Source organism: Meles meles, chromosome 1 (genome assembly GCF_922984935.1).
Source record: "Meles meles chromosome 1, mMelMel3.1 paternal haplotype, whole genome shotgun sequence".
Classification (NCBI taxonomy): domain Eukaryota; kingdom Metazoa; phylum Chordata; class Mammalia; order Carnivora; family Mustelidae; genus Meles; species Meles meles.
The window spans coordinates 174,710,439-174,734,671 of record NC_060066.1 but is presented as its reverse complement, the minus strand read 5'-3'; the positions used below and the strand labels follow the sequence as shown (position 1 = coordinate 174,734,671).

General features: G+C 41.9%; 1 pseudogene; it reads left to right on the top strand.

The window, feature by feature from the left end:
* The first annotated feature begins 9,843 nt into the window (after positions 1-9,843).
* Positions 9,844-10,369, top strand: LOC123955873 (annotated as a pseudogene).
* Positions 10,370-24,233: the final 13,864 nt, after the last annotated feature.

The following is a 24,233-nucleotide window of genomic DNA, read 5'->3' as shown; positions in this document are numbered from 1 at the left end:
GCGGGTCCTCTAGCGCTGGGGGAGGGTCGAAGCCACCGCGGGCTCGCGAGGAGGGGCGGGGCCACCGAGTGGGAGTCGCGAGCTCCCGCTACCCGACGGGGCCCCACTGGGGAGAACCGGGACGCCGGCGTGCCTGAGCAGGTCGGGGTTACGGGCATTTCCGCGCCGCTCAGTTCTAGCTCCTGGGCCTCCGGCCCTACCGAGGCCTCCAAGCGAGAAGAAGGGCCAAAAAGCCGCCTCTACGCCTCGCTTCAAAAGCTGTCCTTACCCCGCTCCGCCACCACCACCAAGGAAGCCTGGCGTTGGACGTGCACCTTGTAGGCTGGCACACGGACCGGGCTTAGCTGGAGCCTCCGTGGACCCTCCGCGCCTAGCACGGGCTTCTGAACATCAAGGGGGAGCTGGACGAAGAAAGCTGGGGTCGACACCCGCCTAGTCACCTTTGCCACCAACCCACCAAAGCTGGAATTCTTTTCAAAATGCAGCCTATTTAGGAGTTAAGGAGCTCAGCAGAAAAATCTTAAGAACATCCCTCTACCCCGGGAAGATTTCAAAAATAATTTCTTTAGTTTCACTCGGGTTTGCAAATAACTACCATCTATGGGCCCCTTCTTACTTTGTTTTTAATAGGTTCCTCTGCATAGTTATTTAAAGTCACAATCCGAGAGGATTTATGTATGGCTCTTTGTTGTTTTTTTAAAGACCCCAGCCTTGGACATTATTCAACCAACCCCTGACTTCAAAGCTGGAGAAATCACACAACTACAGCCCTTGCATTTGACACACACTAGGCAGGAAAAGGGTAGAACGTGGGTGGACGTGATGGTGAAGGAGGTTGTTAAATCTTAAGTACTTAAAAAATACTGCCTAATGAAATTTCATATAATATGTCTCAAAGGATAGAACATATGAGAGGTTACAGGAGGATATTCCTGCCTATGTAGTCCCATCCACTTCCCACTGCACCTCAGAACTGGGTATTTATCTGTTTATGTCCATTTGAATTTGAAGCTTCGAGAAGGGACCAAGCATTGCCCACTAGGTGCTAGCTAGGCCTTGAGCTGGGACTTCACATATTTTACCCCATTTAACCCTCATAACAATGCCCTGTGGTCAGTACTATTGCTCCCATTTACAAAGAGAGAATGAGAGATCTCAGAGTAAGTACATCTTACCCCTACTTGTCTGATGCCACAAGGCCCAGGTATAGTGCAGAGAGTAAGGGATTTCAAGTCAAAAGAGCCCTGCTTGGCTTCAGAACTTAGCTGGATGACTGGGCAAATGTACCCTCTGAGTTTCCTCATCTGTAAGTTTTTAAAGGCAAAAAAATCTACTTCACAGAGATGATGTAAGGAAAACAGAAGGACACAAAAGTTAAAGCCTATAGAGACACTGAGATGATACCAACATGTCTTTCTGACATGAGTGATATCAGTGTCCTTGGAACAAGTTCAATTCAATAAAATTTCCTGATTACTTAATAAGAGCAAAGCACTGAGTTCAGTACCAGATTCCTGTCTCCAAAAAGTTCACCATTAAGCAAGGAAGGTTGTTCTATTAAGCTACAATAAAAGCAAAAGGGCATGTGAACAAAGGCCTAGACTCATACAGAGGAAAGCATGATAAATGCCACTTGGGTGAGGCTCTAATGGAAGAGGTAGTAGCTGAACCATGGAGGCTCAACTGCTATATGCCAGACACATGCCTGATTCAGAAAACATCATTTTGTCTGAAGTGTGCCGAAAATAATGAGTCTGAAAATAAAGGCTGGGTTCAGGGCACCTGGGTAGCTTAGTCAGTTAAGCATCTGACTCTTGATTTTTGCTCAGGTCACGATCTTAGATTCATGATCTCCAAATGGTGAGATCCAGCCCTGCCTCTGCACTCAGTGGGGAGTCTGTTTCAGATTCTCTCTCTCTGCCCTATCCCTCCCCCTCAAGAAAGCTGCGTTTTCTCCCTCTGTCTCTACTAAATAAATCATTAAAAAAAAAAAAAAAAAAAACTAGGCCAGACTGAGAATCCCAGGGCCTCTCTGTGCTTATCCCTTCCAAATGACTCTGCCACCTTTCCTATTCCTCAAGACCCGGCTCAACTCCTATCACCTTTATTAAATATTCCTGTTCACACCCTCTCCACTGAATGTAATCCATCCTTCCTCTAGATCCCTACATGTTACTTTTATAAGTCTGACCCCAAAAGAATATAAACTTGAGTACAAATACTTATATTTGTATTCCCTATAATACTCACATACTCATTGAGTTAAAATTAAACTATAATCTTGTGTATCATCACAAAGTACATGTAGAACAAATATTATTTGTACTTGAAAAATGAGGAAACTTAGGACATAAGAAGTTGAAGTCACCAGGATTATACAGTAAGTCACAGGCAGGACCAGAATACTAGCCCTGTGTTCTTTCTACTGAATCCCAAACAGTTTACTGAGAAATAAGACAGTAAATGACGGCTATGAAAAAAAAGCACTGAGGATATATATCTGATACTTGCAATGAAGATATCATAATTGTGGTTAAGTCTCTAAATTTACCCCTCCAGTCCAGAACTTCTAGGAGCACAATTTCATCTAAACTCAGGTAAAAATTGCTTGCAGTTAAAGTCTTATTTCATCACATATAACGAGAAATATAATTGCCCAGTGGATCAATATTCATATTCTATTTTCCTCCTAGGTGATAGAAAAACTTAGTCCAAAAAGTCCAAAAATAATCATATTGGACAGACAGGTGATCTGATGAGTAAATCAAATCACAAGAAAGGGACCTCAAAGATGAATCTGCTCAAACCAAGTCAATTTGCCAGTAGATCATAAAGGGAATAAATCATAGAGGGCTATGTATGCCATAGAAACAAACAAAAAAAAAAAACAAGCTTTCTCCTATAGTCAATGGGGAGTCACTGAACTTTTTTTTTTTAAAGAATTTATTTATTTATTTGACAAAGAGATAGATCACAAGTAGGCAGAGAGGCAGGCAAAGAGAGAGGGGGAAGCAGGCTCCCCGCTGAGCAGAGAGCCCGATGCGGGGCTCAATCCCAGGATCCTGAGATCATGGCCTGAGCTGAAGGCAGAGGCTTAACCCACTGAGCCACCCAGGCGCCCAGAGTCACTGAACTTTTTTTTTTTAATATTTTTATTTATTTATTTGACAGAGAGAGGTCACAAGTAGGCAGAGAGAGAGGGAGAAGCAGGCTCCCCACTGAGCAGAGAGCCCGATGCGGGACTCAATCCCAGGACCCTGAGATCATGACCTGAGCCGAAGGCAGAGGCTTAAACCACTGAGCCACCCAGGCGCCCCCAGAGTCACTGAACTTTTATAAGCAAGAAAGAGATGTGATCTGATCTGCTAAAGGTTTTCTCTGAGCTCCCCTCCTTTTTTCCCCAGATATTTGATTTCTTCAAGGAGAGAGACTTCAAAATTATAGACCTTGTCTGATGATGAGCTCCATCCAAAACAACCATATCACCCTCAATGCTGTGGTCCTATTCCTTTTTCATGTTTGTATTCCCAGTACCCAGCACAATCCTGACACACAGAAAGTACCTAGAAATTACTTACTGACACACTAAGTTATCTGTAAAGCAGAAGATATGTTCAAAGTTTAAAACTTTTATGATTCTTATTTATAGCATGTAATACCAAAGATCCTAACGTCGTATGTTTTCACATCAAAAATAGTGTAAAGGATCTTTTTTTTTTATCTTTTTGCATTCATAAAATTAAATAAGCTAAAATATGTTTAAATGTCTATTATAGGGGTGCTTGACTGGCTCAGTTGGTAGAATATGCAACTCTTGATCTTGGGTTATGAATTCAAACCCCATGTTGGGCATACAGCATACTTTATTTTTTTTTAAGATTTTATTTATTTATTTGACAGAGAGAGATCATAAGTAGGCAGAGAGGCAAGCAGAGAGAGTGAGAGGGAAGCAGGCTCCCTGCCAAGCAGAGAGCCCGATGCGGGACTCGATCCCAGGACCCTGAGATCATGACCTGAGCCGAAGGCAGCGTCTTAAACCACTGAGCCACCCAGGCGCCCGGGCATACAGCATACTTTAAAGAAATAATAATAAATGTATATTATATGGTAACATTCACCAAAAATTAATTCCTTTTCTTCTGAAAATCAAAGTTTGTTCTCATCTGCCCGTTTGGATTTCATGTGCCCTTATAGTCAATAGCGCATGTGTATACTTACAACCCATTGATTCTATTTAATTTGTTTTGAGAATTCTATGTATGGAATTTTAAGCTACAGCCACACCCTTTAGCTTACTTCCTTGAAGTGTTAGAAACTGTTGTGTTTTTTTTTTAAGATGGTTGTTTTTTGACTTTTTTTTTATTTGAGTTAGGTCTGACAATTAGAAAGGACAGACCTCACAATACAAAAGTTGGCTATATCAAGAACATAGATACATGGCAGGAAATGATGCTATATAGTAGGTAACCTAGGACCACATCTTAAGGGCTATGTGTGCCATTTTATTTATTTATTTGTCAAAGAGAGAGAGAAAGAGAGAGTGCACTAGCACAAGCAGGGGGAGCAGCAGAGAGAGGAGAAACCAGCTCCCTGCTGAGCAAGAAGCCTAAGTGGGATTTGATCCCAGGACACCGAGATCATGACCAGAGCCAAAGGCAGACTCTTCACCAACTGAACTACCCAGGGGTCCCTGTATATGCCATTTTAAAAAGCAGGCCCTTATCCTGAAGTTAATGGGCAGTCATGGAATATTTACAAGCAAGGCAAAGAAATGATCAGACCTGCCTTCTATAGCAAAGCTTACAGGTATTCATCCAACTTCTGTTTAAATATTTGTAGTTATAGAGAGCTCATTCTTTCTCAAATCTGTATACTCTAGATGTTAGAAGTTCTTCCTTCACTGAGTTGAAATCTTCTATAATAACTTGTAATTTTTGTTATAATTCTGATCTTAAGAGTAACATCAGGCCTTTTTTTCTTCCTATATAAAAACGAGGATGTGAACTAGATGACCAGAATCTATAATTCTTTTTTTTTAAAGATTTTATTTATTTATTTGACAAACAGAGATCACAAGTAGGCAGAGGGGCAGACAGAGAGAGAGGAGGAAGCAGGCTCCCTGCTGAGCAGAGAGCCCCATGTGGGGCTCGATTCCAGGAACCTGCGATCATGACCTGAGCTAAAGGCAGAGGCTTTAACCTACTGAGCCACCCAGGCGCCCCCAGAATCTATAATTCTGACTTGAACTCTTTTAAAGTCAGCTATTTTACCTCCCTCTAAAATCATCTCTTCTTTTTTGTCTAAAACAAAAATGAGATCCAACTCCCTATGACCAACTCTAGTGCGTTAGGATAATCTGATTCATCTTTGGATCCTATGAAATACCACGCTCTCTGTCCAGAAATAAGCCCTCACCTATATGATCAAATGATATTTGACAAAGGTGCTAAGACCAATCATCACTGGGGAAGAGGCAGTGTTTTCAACAAATGGTTCTGGGAAAACTGGATATCCACATACAAAAGATGAAAATGGACCTTTACCTAACACCATAAGCAAAAATTAACGAAAAATGAATCTGTGACCAGGGATCCTGGGTTGCTCAGTCGGTTAAGCATCTACAATGAGATGACACCTCGCATCTGTTAGGACAACTACTATCAAAAAGAAAAACAAAACATAGAAAACACTAAGTGTTGGCAAGGATGTGGAGAAATCGGAAGCCCTGTGTATTATTGATGGGAAGGTAAAATGGTGCAGCCACAGCAGAAAACATAGCGTACGTATACACACACACACACACACACACACACACACACACACACACATATAGTATAGTGGTTCCTCAAAAAGTTAAACATAAAATTGCCATATGATCCAAGGAATGCCTGGGTGGCTCAGTCAATTTAGTATCTGCCTTTGGCTCAGGTCATGATCCCATGGTCCTGGGATCCAGTCTCCCATCGGCTCCCTGTTCAGTGGGAAACATGTTTCTCCCTCTGCCTGCTACTCTCCCTGCTTGTGCACTCTCTCTGCAAGATAAATAAATAAAATCTTCCAAAAAATGAAAACAAAATAAAATAAGAATTACCATATGATCCAGCAATTCCATTTCAGGGCAAATACTCAAAAGAATTAAAAGCAGGTTCTCAAAGACAGATTTTTTTTTTAAGATTTTATTTATTTATTTGAGCAAGAGAGAGAGCGCGCAAGCAGGGGGAATGGCAGGCAGAGGGAGAAGCAGGCTCCCTGCTGAGCAAGGAGCCCGATGTGGGACTTGATCCCAGGATCCTGGGATCATGACCTGAGCCAAAAGCAGACGCTTAACTGACTGAGCCACCTAGGCAAACCTCAAAGAGATTTGTACACCCATATTCACAGCGGCATATTCACAATAACTAAACAATGAAAGCAATCCAATTGTCCCCTGGCAGATGAATGTATAAGCAGAATGTGGTATATACGTACAGTGGAATATTGTTTGGCCTTAAAAAGGAAGGAAATTCTACACAGGCTACAACAATGGATAAAACTTGAAGACATTGTGCCAAATGACATTGTGCCAAATGAAACAAGCCAGTCATAAAAAAACAAATACTGTGGGATTCCACTTCTATGAGGCACTTAAGTCAAAATCATAAACAGAAAGTAGAATAGTGGTTGCCAGAGGCTAGGGAGAGGAGAGAATGAAGTTAATAAGTATGAATTTCAATCTTACAAGCTGAACAGAGTTCTGGAGATAGATGATGGTGATAGCTGCAGGACCACATGCATGTACTTACTACTACTGAACTGCACACTTGAAAATGATAAAGATGGTAAATTTTACATTACATTTATTTTACCACAGGTTTTTTTTTTAAAGATTTTGTTTATTTATTTATTTGACAGACAAAGATCATAAGCAGGCAGAAAGGCAGACAGAGAGAGGAGGAAGCAGGCTCCCTGCTGAGTAGAGAGCCTGATGCTATGCAGGGCTTGATCCCAGGTCCCAGGGATCATGACCTGAGCCGAAGGCAGAAGCTTTAACCCACTGAGCTACCCAGGCGCCCCTACCACAATTTTTTTAACCTGTAAAAAAAGATGTCATGCACTGTAATGAGTTCTGGAGCTGCAAAGCTCTCTTCCCTCTAGGAACTCTTGGAAATGTGAACAGATAATAATACAATGTGATAACTGTCGTAATAAGGATATATATAAAGTATTATGAGGCCACAAACAAGGGATAATTAGTTTTGCCTGGGAGAGAATAATCGTTTGTTACGGAAAGAATGACTGATAAACGTTTGTATAATAAATACCCCTGAAACACCCTTGAAGAGTGAAGGAGACTTAGCCAGTTAGAAAGAACAGCATTCAAGATTAGAGGAGGAAGAGGGCAGAACATGTTTCAGAAAGCTGTGCACAGCTGACGTCCTGGAGGGCAGGTTACAGGAGATGACACTGGCAAGATAGGCGGGGCCTACAATACCGTGTTAACCACTTAGGCTTAAGCTGAAAGGTAGCACCTTAAAAGGTTTTAACCAGGAGAACGATGTAGTAGATAGTATTTGGATATTTAAAAAAGATTAATCAGCAGTGTGTAGAAAAGAATAGAGGAGCCAAAACTGAAGGCAGGGAAAACAGTGAGACGCTGTTGTAGAAAATCAGGTGAGAAATTATGAAAGCTTGAAATAAGTAGGAGGAGTAGGCATGCAAAAAAGGAACAGAGAAAAGGGACATTTAAATCAGTAAGACTTAAATGACTTATCAAATGTGTTGTACGTGGTAGAAATGAAGGATTTCATGTGAAAGAGGCCATTCTTGTCCAGGAAAGTTTCACTAGTGCCAGCTCCCAATAATCAGTAGTGGCTACTGGTGCACAGTTTTGGAAGAGAGCCTAAACCTCAATCTAGATACAATAAGAAAGAATGGTGACTCAGTTATATCTGCCATGGAGGCAGAATGGGAGAACACTAGCACATGACAGATATTCAGCATTCCTACTTTCCAGTAGAGGAAGCATAAAAATCTATGTGTTTTAAAGAATACCTATGGTGGGACACCTGGCGGGCTCAGTTAGTGGAGCATGCAACTCTTGGTCTAGGGGTGTATGGGTCATGAGTTCAAGACCCACACTGAGCATAGAGCTTACTTAAAAAAAAAAGAACAGAAAAGAAAAAGGAATACATATATACATATGGCATATTTCTTTTTTTTTTTTTTTTAATTAACGAACAGGCGAAATGAATCTATTGATGGACGTCAGAATTGCATAGATATGGATTAAGGGTGGTATGGGGAGGCTTCTGGAGTGCTAGAAATGTTCTAGATCTTAATCATGTTCTAGATCTTGATCATGTGGGTACATATATAAACCACCACTGAGTTGTACACTTAAGTTTATTGTATGAATGGTATACATCAATAAAATGTGGAAAAAGTTAATACGTGTTTAAGGCATGGAAGTAGTTTGATGTAACATCGGGTTAGGAAGAAAGAAAAAGGTTAGCAGATTACTGGAAGATAAAGTTGGAGAGGTAGAATGGCAATAGATTGTGAGGGGTCTTGGGAGCCATATTAAAGAGCTTCTACTTGATCCTGCAGACACTGGGGGGTATCTCAAGTAAGATAAGAGGTAAGAGAAGTATATGCTTAAATCTCTATTTTGGTTGTGCAGAATCTGCTTTGGAGAGAGAAAGATGTTTCTCTGGCCTAGATAGGATCTCAGATCTCATATCTTCTTGGCTAAAGGGATATCAATTTTATATCCATCTTTGGAAATAATGAAATGGAGGAGAATTCAAAAGTTAGCTGTGAAAGCACAGAGTAACTTTAATTCAAACTTCAAATATTTTTGTTCCAGACTTGGGCTCAGGTCATGATCCCAGGGTCCTGGGACTGAGGCCCCATATCTGGCTCCCTGTCCAGGGGGGAGCCTGCTTTTCCCCCTCTCTCTCTGCCCCTCCCACCTATTTGTGCTGGTGCTCCTGCAAACACGGGCTCTCTCTCAACTAAATAAATAAAATCTTAAAAAAAAGAAAAAAAGGAGAATACCAGGGGCTAGGTCAGATATGGAGAAGCATTACCAAAAGTAGTCTCTGCGTATATTTTGGCAGGAGTAGGACAGAACCTAAATGAAAACCAAGTCCGAAATACACATCTAGATTTTTTTGTTGTTGTTGAGAGAGTGAGAGAGCAAGTGAGCTTGAGCAAGGGGAGGGGCAGAGGGAGAGAGAGAGAAGCAGACTCCCCTCTGAGCATGGAGCCTGGGTGTCCTTTTACAGGGGCCTACTATATACTGTGAGCTGAGTATAGTTGCTTAGAATGTTGGACTAAATAGTAATAATAATAATAGCAGTAAAAAAAAAATAGTAGTAATCTTAGTAATCTTAACTAATAATAGTAGTAATTATAGTATTCTTAACTATTTTGGCCCCTTTGCACTTAACCTTAAATCATAAGCATTTCTTCATGACCACTTGTGTTTTCAAAGGTAAAAGTTTTATTTTTAGTAAAATAAAAATTAAAAATACTACTTTAAAAAAATAAAAGTTTTAGGGGGCTGCTGGCTGAGGCTCAAAGACCCTTTGGCGGTGAGTCCTGGGCCAGCCCGAGCTCAAAGTCCCAGACCCCGGGAGATGCCAGAAGAAACTGAAAGGCTTGGGGTTCCCAGGCAGATGCCGCTGGCTACTGGCTGCCTCAGCCACCACAGGCTCCCCCAGCCCCCGCCGCCCGGGGACATGGCCCTAACAGGCCTCTAGGCCCCACCACTGCCCCAGGGAGCCGGAGAGCCCGACATATTGCTGCCCGCGCTGCTGTGAGCAATAGGAGCGCCCTCTCCGCCGTGTTTTACCACTGAAAATGGAGGAAATCTCTTTGGCTAACATGGATACTAACCAGCTAGATGCCAATTGCTCTTACACCTAACACAGGATTCTTTTTTTTTTTTTTTTTTAAATATTTTATTTATTTGACAGAGAGAGAGAAGTCACAAGTAGTCATAGAGGCAGGCAGAGAGAGAGGGAGAAACAGGCTCCTCACTGAACCGAGAGCCCGATGCGGGGCTCGATCCCAGGACCCTGAGATCATGACCTGAGCCGAAGGCAGAGGCTTAAACCACTGAGCCACCCAGGCGCCCCCTAACACAGGATTCTTGTTTGGGCTTCTGCACTCAGGTGCACGGGGCTGTCGAGTGTGGCTACTTCTACCTGCAGTTCACAGAAACTGGTAGTGTGAAGGATTTTGGCATTCAGCCAGTGAAAGATGGAAGGCCTGGTGCCTCCTATTTTGCTCCCTTCCTGGAGCATCTGGGAATGGGCCTGATGAGCAGTTACAATGCTCACTTCCAGAATTCCAGCAGCTGCAACATGAGAGTTTCAGACTGTGACCAGGACAATAATATACACTGGCCTTGTGGTTTGGAGAAGTTAGGTATCTAGGTAGAAGAAAAAAAAAATTCAGACAAAAGTCCTAATTCCTGGGGCACCTGGGTGGCGCAGTGGGTTAAGCCTTTGCCTGCGGCTCAGGTCATGATCTCAGGGTCCTGGGATCGAGCCCCGCATCGGGCTCTCTGCTCAGCAGGGAGCCTGCTTCCCCCTCTCTCTCTGCCTGCTGCTCTGCCTACTTGTGAGCTCTCTCTCTGTCAAATAAATAAATAAAATCTTAAAAAAAAAAAGAAGTCCCAATTCCCACTGAATATCCTAGCCCTTTTTTTTTTTTTTTGAGAGAGAGAGAGAGTGCAAGAGAGCATGAGCAGGGGGAGAAGCACAGAGAGAGAAGGAGAAGCAGACTTCCTGCTGAACAGGGAGCCTGATGCTGTGCTACATCCTCCTGGACTCCAGGCTCATGACCTGAGCCGAAGGCACTTAACCAACTGAGCCACCCAGGTGCCGGGATCCTAGCCTTTAAAAACCTAAAGTGGGTAATTTAGGAATTAGGATCCTTTTATGTTACCTGAAATCAGCTTTGAAACCTTGGGCAGGAGGAGCCATGCATCCTGTGTACTGTACCATGCAGGTTGATCTCTACACCAGGAAGTACTCAAGGTCCTACCCCGCAACCCTCCCACCCTCCCCACCATCCCCCACCCCACCACCCATCCACCCACCCCACCCACCCCCATCACTGTCCCCAGTGCACAGGCAAGCAGCTGTGGGCCCAGGAATCCTTTGGTTCTTCAGCCTTTCTGGCTGCCTGATACCAAGGGCTTTCTGGATAACTGACAGTTTGAACATAGCAAGCTGATGGTCAGGCCTTAATCACTGATCCTCAGAGGGACTGCTCCTCTGATGTCTGAGCCTCTGAATGAGACTTCTCCAAGACAAATGAAAGTCAGGTATAAGATATGGATATTAATAGTCACAATTTGGGAAAATCAAGCAAAAGAATTACAACTGAATCTGGTAAGGGAAGCTCTGTGATCTTGGCCCAAACAAGAAGAAAATTTCAAAGCTACCAGTTTCCCAAAGTTCCAGCAGTTACAGCTCATGGACTTGGAGACAAGGCCTAACCTTTTGCGAAATAAAACCCTTTGTCTTGCCCTCCACCCGGTGGCATAGGCTTCGTAAATGGACAACTTGGTTATCCAGGCAGGCTGAGGATTTATTTATGATCCCTTGAGAGCCGACAAGGGCCTCTGCAACTATGCACAAATTTCTTAAACTTCAAGACTCACATCTGGATATATTATGCTGGAACAGCAGTTTGGTGGGGCAATCATTTTCCTATTCTGACTTACTATTTACCTTGCCAGTCCACGTTTCTGACTTGGTCCTCATGCCAGGTCAGTACCTGCCTCCCATACCAGGGGTGGGCCTGAATTATGAAGAGCAGAATGGCTGTGCAGGAGACTGTGATTTGAAAGCTGAGCCCAGAGGGGACCTGTCTCAGCCACCCTCAGTGTTAATGGGTTAATACTAGGAGCCAAGGAGCAAGATTAGCCATCTGTCATTTGACTACAGTATCCTATTGAATGCCACTGTTCCTTGGGTTAGACAGTCAAAGCTCTGTGATGGTGAACATCTAGAATGTCACGACCTCTGGCCCCTCATGAGGGGGCAACCCCTTCCAGTCAGTCCCTTTTGGATATTCTTAACAGCAAGATCTGTCTTTTTGGGTTTTTTTGTTTTTGAAAAATTTTATTTATTTACATATTTATTTGCAAGAGAGTGAGCACACACAAGCAGGGGGAGCGGCAAGAAGAGGAAAAGGGGGAAGCAGACTGCCCGCTGAGCAGGCAGCCTGATGTGGGACTCTATCCCAGGATCCTGGGATCATGACTTAAGCTGAAGGCAAATGCTTAATAGAATGAGCCACCCAGGCTTCCCAAGTTTTTCTTTTTTTTTCTTGTTTTTTTTTTTTTGTTGTTGTTGTTGTTTGTTTGTTTGCTTTCCCCTTGTTCTTTTAGGAGATCCAGAGAAGAATCTTTCTGGTGGGTTCCTCTGTTGGGATTAAGATGGGGGCGAGAACGTAATTTTTTGTGTATGAAAGACAATGTCATACCTAAGCATTTTCCTATAGGACTGCCTTGCTAGATGCCTTCCTGCTGTGTCTTACTTCATAAGGAGTTGCCTCTTCCCACCTCCACCTGGATACTGCCTCTTACAACCTAAACAGAAGACCAGTAAAGGCTAACTGACACACACAGGGATGGAGTGGGTCCTGATCTATTTTCTCTAACCCTTGCTGTTCATATGTCCTTCCTTATCCCAGAAGGAACTGTTTGGACTGTATGGACTAATTTGTTAAGGGAACCATAGGAATAGGGTATTGAGATCCTATTTTTTGCATTCTCCCCCGAGGACTGTCTGATCAGTGTTGAGGTATAGTTACAGGATGGTATTCAATACAAGAATTATGATAACTTTTTAGAAAGCTAGACCTTGATAAGAGCTAAAATAATTTTGGGTTATCTGCCCTTGACTTTATAGACATCTCCTTCTAAAGGCATGCAGAGGTAAAGGAGGGTTTAAGAGAAACCCTGGCCTACTTACAAATAATGTCTAGGAAACAGGTTAAAGGTAAGGTCATGGTCCACTCTTGCTTCAGAGAGGGAGCTCTGATTGTGACATTGCTGTTTCCTTTCTGATCTTTCTCTTGGTGAGAGGTAGAAGAAGTGGAAAGTAATTTTGGATAATCGTTGGTTCATATTACCTCCCACTACACACACACCTAGGCGCCCCAGTACTAATACAATTTTTTAAAATGACTTTGAAAATTAAATAAATAAAATAAAATAAAAATAAAAGTTTTATGGCATTCCCTTTAACAATTGTTTTTATAAAATTATTTTTGTAAAAATTACTTTTGACTAAATGATTTTTATATTTGCAAACATTTAGTTCCCTGATTTCTTAAACTTCTAAAACTAAACTTTTATTTTATTCCAATGATAATATTACATGCTCTTTGCAGAATCTGGAAAATGTAAGAAAACATAAGATGAAAATAATAGGAGACACCTGGGTGGCTCAGTCAGTTAAGCGTCTGCCTCCAGCTCAGGTCATGATCCCGGGGTCCTGGGATGGAGAGTCCCACACTGGGCTCCCTGCTCAGCAGGAAGCCTTCTTCTCTCTCTCCCTCTGCCCCTGCTTGTGCATTTTCTCTCTCTCTCTCCCTCTCTCTCTCTGACAAATAAATAAATAAAATCTTAAAAAAAGAAAAAGCAGAAAATAATAATAATAGACCATCACCCCACTATCTTATGATCCCTAGTCTAAGCAACTTTTTGGCATATTTCCTTCCAGTCCTTTTTTAACTATGCATTTTAACATAGTTTAGGTCACACTTTGTACGTACTTTTTTACCTGATGTTTTATCTTTCTTTCCACATCACTAAGAATTTTGTAAATACAATTTCAGCAGCTCCAAAATGTTACATAAGAGAAGGTACCTGAGTTTTCTTTTTTTTCTTTTTTAATATTTTATTTATTTATTTGACAGAGAGAGAGGTCACAAGTGGGCAAAGAAGCAGGCAGAGAGAGAGGGAGAAACAGGCTCCCCACTGAGCAGAGAGCCCGATGCGGGGCTCGATCCCAGGACCCTGAGATCATGACCTGAGCCAAAGGCAGAGGTTTAAACCCCTGAGCCACCCAGGCGCCCCCCTGAGTTTTCTTAACCAGTCCCTTATTATTAGGCATTTAAGTGTCTTCTAATTTTTTACTATTATAAATGATAACTTTTAATAAATGTATAAAGCATTATGAAGTTATTTCCTACGAGAAAATTCTCAAATGTGGGATTTCTATATTGAGTAGTGTGAAAATTTTAAAGTTTTTAAATTAAAAAAATTTTAAATTAATATATGCTGCCAAACTGATTTTTAAAGGGTTTGTCTTAAATTCCACTTGCACTGTTATGTGGGAGAGAAAACAAACTAAACATTTCCAAGCTTTAAAAAGGGCAGGCTTCTCAGAATCTCTGAGCAAAGGCTATAGTAACTACAAATGTAGTTTCAGTCAAAAACTAAACACTGGGGCACCTGGGTGGCTCAGTTATTAAGCGTGTCCCTTTGGCTCAGGTCTTGATCTCAGGGTCCTGGGTTCGCCTGGGATCTATCCCTGCGTTGGGCTCTTTGCTCAGCAGGAAGACTACTTCTCCCTCTCTCGCTCTCCCTACTTGTGTTCCCTCACTCTCTGTCTCTCTCTCTCTCTCTCTCTGTCAAATAAATAAATAAAATCTTTTTTAAAAAATTAAGTACTGGCTGGTAGCACAGGAGACCCAGATTTGAGGAGAACTGGGGACTAACACAAGTTACTCACTTTGATGTTTCCTAGGAACCTAAGAAACACACCTTTTAAACCACGAAGTACTCCCACCTTGCAAGTTGACAATGTTTTAGAGAGAGAGTTTCTTAAGATTAGAAAACATCAACAAAACATCTGGCTGGGTCTCCAAAATTCCTGGGAGGATATGACCCAACATCCCTTACAACTTTGGGGCGGGTGAGGCTCTCTAGGGGATCCCTGGAGGGTCATCAGTTCTAGCAGACAGTAAATGCAGTTCTGAGTTTTTCTTGTTTGGACAGCCCTTGGTCCAGTTCCACAATCCTTTCCGAGACTTAGATCTCTCCCAACTCTCCCCCAGACTTTCACAATCTTGAGAGAAACTCCAAGCTTCCCCTTTGTCTCTCTGGCCCTTGCCTGCTTGCTCGCTCCAACTCAACCTACCCCCACCCCACCCTCACTCCAATGCTCTGGTTCTCCCTAGCCATTCTTCCTGCCCCCACCCCTCCCGCTTTTCTCTTACTTTCCTGAGTCTCTTTGAAGATTTTCTGTAAACTCTTTTAATGTTACTCTCTTTATCTCTCTGTCCCTGTGAGCCTTTGTAAACTTTCTTTCACTCTCTCTCTGTCCTTCTGGATTTCTCAGACTTCCAGCCCTTTCCTCTTAGATGGGGACACAACTGAACTTCACTAGGAGCAGACTCTCTCTATTTTGTCCCCAAATTTCTCTCACTTGGACTCTTCTATTATTCCAAATGGCACGTGTAACATCCTCAATTTTGCAGGAGTTTCTTCCAGCCTCTCTCAAATCCGAAACAGCTTTTTTACACCCTGTTACCAAGTACATACCAAGTATTCTTAGGAATACTCCTAGCACTGTTATCCCTCTAAATTCAAGCACAATGTCCTTCTGGTATTTATCCTTATCATTAAGTCCAAGAAAGTATAACTTATATCATGCCCATATTTTCCTCTCTGACCAAATTAGGATACACGAGAGGACAAGTTTATATGCATACTTACAGTTACAATAAGATAGGACACTTCAAATCTGGGCTGTCTTCAAAAATCTGGGACATGATGTTGCTATAAATTCACCTATCCAGAATCTTAGCTTTCAAGCAGTTTCACAAGCAAGAACTCTGAACATCCTGAGAGTGGTCAGGAAGTTTCTGTTCATTATGTTACACTCTGACTAAAAAGAAATCTTTGCTTTTTGTCCACCCTCGGAACCAGAATTTTGACTGTACCTCAGGTAGGGCCTAGCCATGCAGATTGCTATCTATAGGTCATACATAGAGGGATTTTTTTTTTAAACTGGAGACTTTATGAAGGTCATTTAAGGGTTCACAGGGAAAGACTGAACCTATGCTCTGAATATAGAGTATATATTCAGTTATTCAGAGTATACAGAGCATACAGTTATTATATTTATACATTTATGATGTATATTGTGTACCATATAATATACAGTTATTATATATATACATAATATATATTACGAATATATATTATATCCAGAGTATATAGTTCACTGCCCATTGACTTACACATAAATCCGCAGGAAGATTTTCAAAGGTGACTTAATAGGTTTTGATTTCGACTTTCAGTTCCTCCTCTGTAAAAAAACAAAAACGAAACCAAAACAAAATTTAAAAACCTAGGGAAAGCTCTTAACTAATGTGAATTCCTCAGGTCGGATTTGAACTTTCTTACACTGCCTCAGTTCTGCTCCTTCTCTTGTTTGCCACCATTAATCTAAATCTCCATGGTTGCATTTGCTAAGGGTTCACTTCAAGTATGGTCTTAATCATATTTCTGAGGAAGTTTGCTTCCTCCAGTAAGTCTGCAAAAGTCTCCCTTCTTATTCCTCATTGTCCTTGCAACTGGTGTATCTCTTTGTGAATTAATTTGGCTCTGCCTAGCTCTCGGTAATCCTAACTCTCTTTGTCGCATGTCTTGTCTGTGTTGCAATTTTCTGCCCATTTTTGTCCTCCCCTACCAAAAAGGGAGTATTTTAAACCCTTTTTTGTTTGTTTGTTTCTAGAGAAGAGCAGCTTGCTGATTGGAGGATCCACATTTAAAATGGACCCCCAGAGACGCATGTGTGGCCTGAGACATCCTGTGTAATTCAATAAACATCCACCTCTCCCTCACCCCCACCTTTGCTGCCTACAGCAAGCGGGAGAGTCAGAGAGGGGAAGGAGTTATTTGTCTTGTGCTTAAGCATTTGGGTCTCAGTCTTGGGCAGACTGCATATGCCGTAGAGCTTATGTGTGCACTTTGCTCCCAAATGTGACTTTCAACTCTTACTTTTCATGCAGTCCCAACAAGTTTGGATGTCTAGTTTCTACAGCCATAGCAGATCAAAAACAACAATTAATGGATAGGAGAGGGGAGGGGACAGACTAAGAATAGTGGTTAAGAGCACAAATTCTGGAGTCAGTCTGTGAGTTTGCATTTTGGCACAGCTGCTTCAATGCTGTATGAGGTTGAATGACGAACTTGACCTTTTTGCCTCAATTTCCTCATTTGTAAAATGGGAATGATAGTGGTACCTATTTCACACAGTGGTCAGAAGTATCTATAGTTAATATACATAAAGTCACTGCAACAGTAAGGACTATATGAGTATTACGTGGAGTAGGCACGCAATGAACAGTTTTTATGAAAAGTAAAGGAAATAACTTAAAACAAGTGCCTAACGCAGACCAAAATAGATGCTCAAGTGTTCCTTACCATTTGCTAAACATGCTTTAGGCTTGAATCCTATTAAACATTTGCAACATGGTGCTTCCTTGGCCTGATAAATCTTATTGCCTTTCTTTGCTGGCAATCTGTTCATTTTGTGTCACCCAATTTAAATGCATTCTGCCCTCTGAAGCCTCCCTTGGCTTCTTTGGGGAGAATGAGTCACCCCCTCTTCTTCAATTCTGCAGCACTTACCCCATCACCTCACTTGATGGTATTGTGTTGTAATTACTTATTTATGAATTTTCTTCCTCACCAGATTTTACGGTCCTCCTCCATGGCTGGAGCCACATCTTATTTTCACAGCATCTCCCACAGAACTTGGCCCGCAATAAATGTTTTGATGAATGGATGAATAATAGCTAACACTTACACAGTGCTTAGTTCTAGGCTCTGTTCCAATGCTTTACAAGTATTAACTCGTTTAATCTTGACAACAATCCTAAGAAGTATTACTATCTTCTCTAACTTAACAGATAAGGTAAATGACACAAAAGAGGTTATGTAATTTGTCTAGAGTGACCTCAGCTATTAATTGTGAATGCCAGGATTCAAATCTAAGCAGCTGGTGCCAGAGACCAGGCTTTTAACCAACACACTACAATGCCTCGCAGAGAACGAGGGAACAAAATCACACACAAACTTGGCTTTCCCAAAGGTCTCACTTTCTTAGGTTTTGGAATGGCTCATTCATTCATCCAACAAATATTTACATAGTGTTTTCTATGTGTACACCATCATGTTAAACACCTATCTCTAATTGTTCCCTTCTCTTTCTCTCTACCTGACCCCTGCCCCCCAACCCATGTCTACTAGCTCTACTGTTCTGTAAAGGTCTTTAATTTTCTCTCTCTCTGTTTTTTTTTTTTAATGTTTATTTCTTTCCGTTTCTAAAATGTATTATGTTCTCTCTCAGCTCTGTTCCATGATGCTATTCTGACTGGTTAATTCATGCTTATCCTTCAGTTCTTAGTTTGAATTACTTCCTTCTGAAAGCCTTCTATGATACCACTAGTAAGGTAAGTACTCCTGCTCTGAGTTCCCCATGACACTTTACCCTTGTCCTTATCACAGCATTTGTCATACTTACTGTTTTTGCCCACTTACTTGTCTGCCTTCTGTACTGGGCTATAGTTCTATGAGAGCAAGGACTGAGTCTTAGCCAGGTTACCAGGGAATCTGCAGCACCTATCCTGATGGTCAGCACATAGTAGATGTTTGATAAATATTTGTTGAGTGACTGACTGAAGCATGAACAAGACAAAATCTCTATGCTTAAGAAATCTAGTGGGGGGGCGCCTGGGTGGCTCAGTAGGTTAAAGCCTCTGCCTTCGGCTCAGGTCATGATCTTGGGATCGTGGGATCGAGCCCCGCATTGGGCTCTCTGCTCGGCGGGGAGCCTGCTTCTTTCCTCTCTCTCTGCCTGCCTCTCTGCCTACTTGTGATATCTCTCGCTATCAAATAAATAAATAAAATATTAAAAAAAAAAAGAAATCTAGTTGGGGGAAAAGTCTAGAGGGGGAATCTAGAGGGAATACCGGGGGGAAAAGAACAGATTTCTAATTCTACCTCGGGTAAAATGAGAGAGGGGAGTTCAGCAGAGTCTTAAAGAATGAGTAAGAGTCTATGAAAAGGAAAGGAAATGTGGTATAGAGATGATAAGCAAGAACAAGCAATGGCTTGGTTGCCTAAGTGGCTACGCCATTTTTCTGTATGCCCAAAAGTAACATTAATCTAAACCTAGTCCTACAATTGATTGATCTAATATGAGTTTAGAAGCTATAGGAAATAACTTAAAAGGAACTATAATGGCAATGGAATGCTATGCAGCAATCAAAAAGACCAAATTCTTGCCATTTGCAATGACATGGATGGCACTAGAGGGTATGATGCTAAGCAAAATGTCAGTCAGAGAAAGACAATTACCATATGATCTCTCTGATATAAGGAATTTGAGAGGCTGGGCAGGAGGTCATGGGGGAAGGGAGAGAAAAATGAAAGAAGATGGGACAGGGGAGGGAGAAAAACCATAAGTGATTCTTAATCTCAGGAAACAAACTGAAGGTTGCTGGGGGGGGTTGGGGATAGTTATAGGATGGCTGGGTTATGGACATTGGGGAGGGTATGTGCTATGGTGAGTGCTGTGACTTGTGTAGGACTGATGATTCACAGACCTGAACCCCTGAAACAAATAATACATGATATGTTAATTAATAATAATAATAATTTTAAAAGGAAATATAATGAAATTATTTTTACTCCTGGGGCACCTGGGTGGCTCAGTCGGCTAAGCGTCTGCCTTCGGCTCAGGTCATGATCCCAGGGTCCTGTGATGGAGCCCTGTGTTGGGCTCTGCTCAGCAGGGAGTCTGCTTCTCCCTCTCTCTCTGCCTTCTGCTCCCCCTACTTGTGTTCTCTGTCTGTCTGTCTCTCTCTGTCAAATAAATAAATAAAGTCTTTAAATCTTTAAAATTGTTTTCTAGGGGCGCCTGGGTGGCTCAGTGGGTTAAATCCTCTGACTTCGGCTCGGGTCATGATCCCAGGGTCCTGGGATTGAGCCCCGCATTGCGCTCTCTGCTCGGCAGAGAGCCTGCTTCCTCCTCTCTCTCTCTCTCTGCCTGCCTCTCTGCCTACTTGTGATCTCTGTCTGTCAAATAAATAAATAAAGTCTTTTAAAAAATTGTTTTCTAGATGCTTTTTACTCCTTAAGATCCTTTCCTGTTAATTCCCATGAAAGTCTCTTCTTACCTCTATCATCATATTTATTATGCTGCATTGCCATTGTCAAAGTGTCTCTAAGCCACCCGATGACCTATTATTTAAGGCCTGGGATTAAGGTACTTTATTTTTTTAAAAGATTTTATTTATTTATTTGAGAGAGAGAGAGAATGAGCAGTGGGAGGGACAGAGGGAGAGAGAGAGAGAGAGAGAGAGAGAAGCAGACTTCCCACTAAGCAAGAAGCCGGATTAGGTGGGGGCTCCATCCCAGGACCCCTGGATCATGACCCGAATGGAAGGCAGATGCTTAATCAACTGAGCTACCCAGGCGCCCCAGGATTAAGGAACTTTAAAGTCTGATTCAATTTTGTATATGTCTAGTACCCAGAACAAAGCCAGTCCCAGGAAGAGGAACTGTGAATACTCTAGCATGACCATAAAGTCTTAAATGAGCTGACCCCCAGCAGTCTTTCAGCTTTGTCTCATGTCCCATACTCAGTGCTCCAGTTTTTAGGAACTGAACCTTTCAGTTCCCTGAACAAAATTGGGTTAGGGTTAGGGTTAGGATTAGGGTTAGGGTTAGGCCTCTGGGCCTTCCCACATGCCAATGCCACTTTCAGTCTCTTCCCACTCATTTCCCCAATTCCTCATCCACCGAGCTCCCGCTCATCCTTCAGATTTTAACTTAAACATTACTTTTAATGGAGGCCGTCCCCAACAAAGACAAGTTTAGACATTCCTATTATAAGGACTTATAATACTCAATATTCCTTGCTTGTATCATTTATCATACTTGTAAATACTTGATCATCATCTCTCCAATAGATCATAAGTTTCGTAATTCAGCACTTGGAACAAAGTGTGTAAGATAACAAGTGCTCAACAAAAATAATTTTGAATAAGTTACTGAATAAATGAATAAAATGCTATGTTTATAGTATGATTTTAGTGGCTAGGCTTTTAGGAAGCTCTGTATGGTGTTACAATAGATTGGAATCAACTAAATCAAACCAGTGAGTCACCATTTAGAATTCACCTTCACCATTCACCATTAAGAATCAGGATTATTGGGGTGCCTGGGTGGCTCTGTTGGTTAAGCATGACCTTCTGCTCAGGTCATGATCCCAGGGTCCTGGGATGAAGTCCCACATTGGGTTTCCCCTGTTTAACAGGGAGCCTGCTTCTAGCCTCTTTCTCTGTCTGCCACTCCCCCTGCTTGTGCTTTCTCACTCTCTGTCAAATGAATAAATAAAATCTTATTTTAAAAAAAAGAATCAGGATTGTTGAGGTGCGTGCTTGGCTCAGTCCATAGAACAAGAGGCTCTTGATATCCGAGTTGTGAGTTCGAGCCCCACATTCATGTAAAGCTTACTTAAAAAAAAAAAAAAGGCAAGAAAATACTTGTTTTCTCTCTCTCTCTTTTTTTAAGATTTTATTTATTTGACAGACAGAGATCACAAGTAGGCAGACAGGCAAGCAGAGAGAGGGGAGGGAAGCAGTCTCCCTGCTGAGCAGAGAGCCTGATGTGGGGCTCGATCCCAGGACCCTGAGTCATGATCTGAGCTGAAGGCAGAGACTTAACACACTGAGCCACCCAGGCGCCCAGAAAATACTTGTTTTCTGAGCTTACTTTTCCTGCACTAGCTTTCAACTCATCTCTCGCTCCAGGTCCTTCTTCCTGGTTCTTCACAGCCTTGCCCTAGCCAGCCTGCCCCAGGATTCACCTTTCCTCAGCAGCCTTTCCTAGAGCATCAGAATATGATTGCTCCTAGCTCCAGAGCTTTTGAGATTTTACTCAACACCTCTCCAGCTCCTACCAATTTCTGGTAAGCTATAGCACAAGGCATGGGACTGGGTGGTGTGGAGGAGCCAAAGAAGGCAGTTTGTGCCCTCAATGAGCTCCCAGTCTACTGAGGAGACAAAGGATAAATACAAAAAGCAAAATAACATAGCATACTGTATATACTTAAATGCCAAATACTTTATTTAAAATTTTTTTTTAAGATTATAGTTTTATTTATTTGAGAGAGAGAGAAAGACAAAGACAGCACGAGGAAGATGAGCAAGTATGAGTGGGGAGGAGAGGGAGAAGCAGGCCTCCCGCTGAGCAGGGAGCCTGAGATGGGGCTCAGCTTCATCCCCAGGACCCCGGGATCATGACCGAGCCTAAGGCAGACACTTAACCAACTGAGCCACCATGGTGCCCCTTTGCCAAATACTCTAAATGCCCAGAGCATTCATGAGAAAGTTCAGAGGAGCCATTATCCCTGGGTCTGCCTTACTGCTGCACATGCAATCACTCTCCAAGTCTTGTTGCTGCTATTTCCTTCTTACCTCGTCTATATTTCCCTTTCCTACTGTTCCCACTACTACTGCCTTGGTGTAGACTCCATTCACTTTTCTCTGCACTACTGCCAGTCTCCTGGTTTACATTCTTGCTTCTATTCTCAATCCCCATTCAATTGTTATCTCTTGTAGCCAGAGTCAGCCTCCTAAAACATGAATCTAACCACACCCCTCACCTGCTGAAACCTTCTAACAGCTTCTCCTTGCTCTCAGGATAAAGTGCAAGCATTCAGGGTCCTTTACAATCTGCCCTCAACTCACACTTTTTACCTTAAGGCAAAGGCAGGAGCAAGAGGAGGGTAGTTCAAATTTTGGCTATTGCTCAGTGGTAAATCTGTACAAGAGAATAAGGTAAGGCTTTATCACAAATGTTCATTTTGGCACTGAACTATATATTTCTTTTTTTATACATAAGATTTTATTTTTGGAGCACATGGTTGGCTCAGTCAGTGGAGCATGCAGCTCTTGATCTCAGGGTTGTGAGTTCGAGCCCCCATGGGCTCACAACCCCAAGATCAAGAGCCAGGTAGGTGCCCTAATATTTATTTATTTATTTTTTAAGGATATACTTATTCATTTGAGAGAGAGGTTGTGCACGCACAGTGGAGGGGCAGAGAGAGAGGGAGAGTCCTAAGCAGACTGCATGCTGAGCACAGAGCCAGACAAGGGGCTTGATCTCACAACCCTGAGATCATGACCTGAGCCAAAACCAAGAGTCAGATGCTTAACCAACTTCCCCACCTAGGCACCCCATATTTCATTTTTACTGAAATAAATCAGATATACCAAAAAAATATGGAAAATATAATGAATACTGTAGTCCCACAACCCACTGAAGAATGAAACTACCAATAAAATTAAAGCCCCTATATACTTGTCCACAGTTGCCTAATCCTTTCTTCCTCCCCTCTAGCATTCATAAGTATTCACTATCATGAATTCAGTGTTTTTCTTTCCTATGCATGCTGCTTTTTTTTTTTTTAACTTAAATTCCGGTTAGTTAACATACAATGTAATATTAGTTTCAGGTGTACAAATTAGTGATTCAATACTTCAATACATGACCCAGTGCTCATCATAACAAGTGTACTCTTTAATCCCCATCACCTGTTTCACCCATCCATTTACCTACCTCCTCTCTGGTAACTATGAGTTCTCTATAGTTAAGAGTCTATTTTTTTATTTGCATCTCTTTCTCTCTTTATCCCCTATGCTCATTTGTTTTGTTTCTTAAATTCCACATATGAGTCTTTCTCTGACTATTTCTCTTACCATAATACTCTCTAGCTGTATCCATGTCATTGCAAAAGGCAAGATGTCATTCCTTTTGATGGCTGCATAATATTCCATTATATGTGTATACCACATTTTCTTTATCCATTCATTAGTCAGTGACATTTGCGCTCTTTCCATAATTGGCTATTGTATATAATGCAGCTATAAACATTAGGGTGCATGTATCCCTTTGAATTAGTATTTTGTATTCTTTGGGTAAATACCTAGTAGTGCCATTGCTGGATCATAGGGTAGTTCTAGTTTTAACTTTCTGAGGAAACTCCATACTGTTTTCCAGAATGGCTGCACCAATTTACATTCCCACTAACAGTGTAAGAGGGTTCCCCTTTCTTCACATCCTTGCCAACACCTGTTATTTCATATATTGTTGATTTAAGCCATTCTGACAAGTATGAGGTAATACTCATTGTAGTTTTGAT